This window comes from Lygodium microphyllum, chromosome 28 (assembly GCF_053477565.2).
Source record: "Lygodium microphyllum isolate KBCC chromosome 28, Lygodium_microphyllum_v1.1.10, whole genome shotgun sequence".
Lineage (NCBI taxonomy): Eukaryota > Viridiplantae > Streptophyta > Polypodiopsida > Schizaeales > Lygodiaceae > Lygodium > Lygodium microphyllum.
In genome coordinates, this window is record NC_141162.1 from 1,474,844 (window position 1) to 1,478,890 (window position 4,047).

Genomic DNA, 4,047 nt, shown 5'->3' on the forward strand with positions numbered 1-4,047 from the left:
CACGGCAAAGTTCAAGAAAGAGAGCCGACGACGAGCAACGGATCTAAACACGGTTATAGATGAGATGGAGTATTTTGGGAACTTACAAAGTATTGTCGCGGTGGATTACCGTAGTGCCACAACTCTATAGAAACAGAATTTGTATCCTTTTTCATCAATTCTTTCTGTGTGCGAGTCTAACCCTAATATGCGTGAGTTCTAGTCACAGGTGCCCAATCGGGCCATATAGGTGGAAGTGTGAACTATCTTTTCTCTAACCCACCGCGTGGGTCCACCATAACCTGTGACCACTCATCAGTGGCCAGCTCCAATGCACTTTTCTTTATATCAAATTAGTGCAAATGAAATAAATTTATACTCTGATGGACCCTCTTCTAGTAACGAAGAGTCACACCCTTCTCGTGGAAGACCTCATCATCGTCAAAGGCATCGACATTCTTCACCCTCATCTAATCTTCATCCCCATCAAGCACTTCATCATCTTCAATCTCAAGATCCGAGCATGGACGAAGGCATAAAACATTGAAATCCGCACAAGCTACAAGACTTTTCATTCAACATATCTTCAGATTACATGGTATGCCTTCTGAGATCATTTCAGATAGAGACTCCAAATTCACAAGTAACTTTTGGCGTGCTTTATTTGAGAATTTGGGAACCACTTTAAAGTTCTCCTCAGCTTTTCATCCTCAAACTGACGGCCAAACAGAGGTGATGAATCTCACTCTTGTGGATATGTTGAAAGCTTATGTTAGTGAACATAAGTCACAATGGGAGAAATATCTTCCATTATTGGAGTTTGCTTACAACAATACAGTGCACTCATCCACAGGGAAAGCTCCAAATGAAATAGTACAAGGTAAAGTGATTCCTCCTCCAATTATTCGCACTAAAGATAAGATTTTTGCTGCTGATGAGTTTGCTTAAGATTTAAAAACCGCAATGGATCAAGTTCGAGCCACTATCAAAGTTGCCCAAGAGCGACAAAAGAAGCAAGCAGATAAACAAAAAAGACCTTTGGCTTTTGAAAAATGTTAATATGTCTTGCTAAAGTTTGATAAAAGCAGGCTCAAACAAGGTTCTGGTCAAAATTCATCTTTTCCAAAGCTCTCCAATAGATATTTTGGACCCTTCAAAGTGATTGAGAAAATAAATGAAGTTTCTTATCGACTTGAGCTTCCTACTCATTGGAAAATACACAATGCTTTTCATGTAAGTTTGCTAAAACCTTACATAGGACCAGAACCAAAGGAACCCATTACTGAAGATCCCCCAGAAGTTGAAGAAACAGAGCAACTCTTGGAACCTGAAAAGATTTTGTTTCTCAAGGATCGAACCACGAGAAGTGGCCTTCTGACACGAAAATTCTTACTAAAATTCAAGAATCTACCCACAACAGATGCACAGTGGGTAGATGAAAAATTCATGAAGGATTACCCAAATATTCTACAGCAATATCAAGAAGCTTTTCAACTAAGGACAGCTGAATAAAAGCTAGAGGGCTGTCACAACTCCATAGAAACAGAATTTGTATCCTTTTTCATTAATTTGTCTATAATGATTTATTAAATTTATTTCCTTTGCACTAATTTGATATTAAAAAAAGTGCATTGGAGCTGGCCACTGATGAGTGGTCACAGGTTATGGTGGACCCACGCGGTGGGTTAGAGAAAAGATAGTTCACACTTCCACCTATATGGCCCGATTGGGCGCCTGTGACTAGAACTCACGCATATCAGGGTTAGACTCGCACACAGAAAGGATTGATGCCTTGAAGTGTGGGCTAGATCCACCAGAACAGACAGTTACAATTAACAAGATGGCATGATCATGAAATGCTTGTATAATGTGCATGTGTGGGTTGAAAGCTTGAAATGCACATTTCTTTGCATAGGAAAGTCATATGAAGATTCGGATACCATTTTTGCGATGTACATGGAAAAAGCTTTCAGATGACACCCATATTGGGGGGGTCCCTAAATTTTAGGAGATCCCTAAATTTTAGGAGGTTCCTAAATTTTAGGAGCCTTGAATTAGCCTAAAATGCTAGTCCTAAAAAATAGGGATATCATTCTAAAAATAGTAAGTTCTGTACTCTGACTGTGCTTACTAAATTTGGTTGTTTCTATTCTTGACGGTATTCAACCCAAAAAGGAAGGCCATAGAGAAGAGACAAGTGTCAAGACACTTGTCACACAAGTTTCCAAGTGTCCCACCACTTGTCACATCTCATGACATGTGGCTGGACACTTGTCTTGTGCTACTCCACTTTCCCCTTTTGTACTAGCTCTTCCCTCTCCTATAAATAAGAGCTCGTTTTTCTTCATTCATGATCATTTTTCTTTGATGTAAACTCATGTACAGCACCCACTGATAGCCAGAAACAAGCCCCATCCATCCCCATCATCATCCCCCACTTCTCCATTATCAAATTCCTCCATATTCCCTCTTCTATCACTGCTGTTTTACAGGACAGCAAGCCTGTAAATTCATTACAGCACCTCCTTTCAAGCTCTTTCTTCCATTTTAGCAACAAGAAGCAAGCCCTATCCATGTACTACTGTTCAACAAAGGAGAAGGCTGATTTTCCCTTTTTCTTCTCTCATACTGTAAAGAAATCAGTTATTATCATTGCATAATAGATAATGCATGTGTGTTTGTACATCTTTGCATGATCTTGTGAGAGTGAGAATTACTTCTTCTCACTCTCAGGTTGATTGTAACTAAGCTCTTCCCTAAGGGACTTGGGTTGAGCAGAAATACATTCCTTCGGGGGGGAGGGGGGGTTTCCCATCTTCAACCCTCAATCTTGTCTCCATTACTTTTACATTTTCATGGCTGTAATTTTGTGAGTAATTTTCATTTTCAGCTTTAAGTGTTCATTCTCTTTTATATTAAATCTCGAAAACAAGCGAATATCATAATTGTTAAGCATACTACGTTGTTCAGGGCGTTTACACGTAGCTTCTCCATGATCCTATTCGATGTGCAGTGGTTCAAAGTGGTACTTGAAGGAACTGGAGCAACAATTTGACAAGGTCCATCTAGATTTCTCGAAATAGATTCCGAAAAAAAATGGATGGATTTGGGCAACACGTTTGTGTTGCCAGCCCATTGTGAATAGGTGCATGAACTCATGTTTTTTTTTTTAAATTGTATTACGATATGGTACATATCACAATACTTAAATCTCTATTGTACGTGATTGTGAACATGTAATTTTCTATCCAAACCCTCGACAACCTCGATGGTGGTATGTTATACCTTCAGCCCCCCGAAGTGCGAGAGTATATGATCAAAGAGATGTTCCGAGCATAGATGAGAACAATATGCAAATAGAGGGGTGAATATTGCAAGGGGTGGAGGCCACCGAAAGCTTTGAGCATGAAGAGGAGCCAGCATCGGGTAACAATGATGGAAATGCAGGAGTTCAAGAATTCTTTAAGAACAAGCACTACAAGATATAGGCCTTATACCGACGCTAAAAGCGATGAAAATATTCATAAAGAAATTTGCCACTGTCATCGCAAAAAGCGTTGTTATTGGCGATGCCATAGAACAATTAGTATAAGCATCGTTATCAGCATCGGTATCAGCGTTTACAATGCTGATACCGACACAAATAACGATGCTTTGCGACGCATTTTGCGACGATAATAGTGATGCATGCAGTAAATTTGCGACGCTAATAGCGATGGTAATAGGGAAAAAAAATTGTGGCAGGACACTATGTGATTTATTTGGGCCATACAAAATAGTTTCAGTAATGTGTACAATGCTCATGTAGATAAAGACAAAGTGTACTTAAATCATAACACTGATACATGAAATAAATACATGATCACATAATGAAAGCGACCGGTACAATCATGGCAAGATACTACTACTACATAGAAAATATCTACATAGATCACGTGACCAAAAAAGAAAGGTATGTGAGCTCCAGGGATCCAAGAGCGAGCTATAGATCATCGTCATCCGAAACCTTGTCCCACCGCAAAGGAGCATCGAACGGACTCTGTAAAAAAAGAAACAACTACACATCAG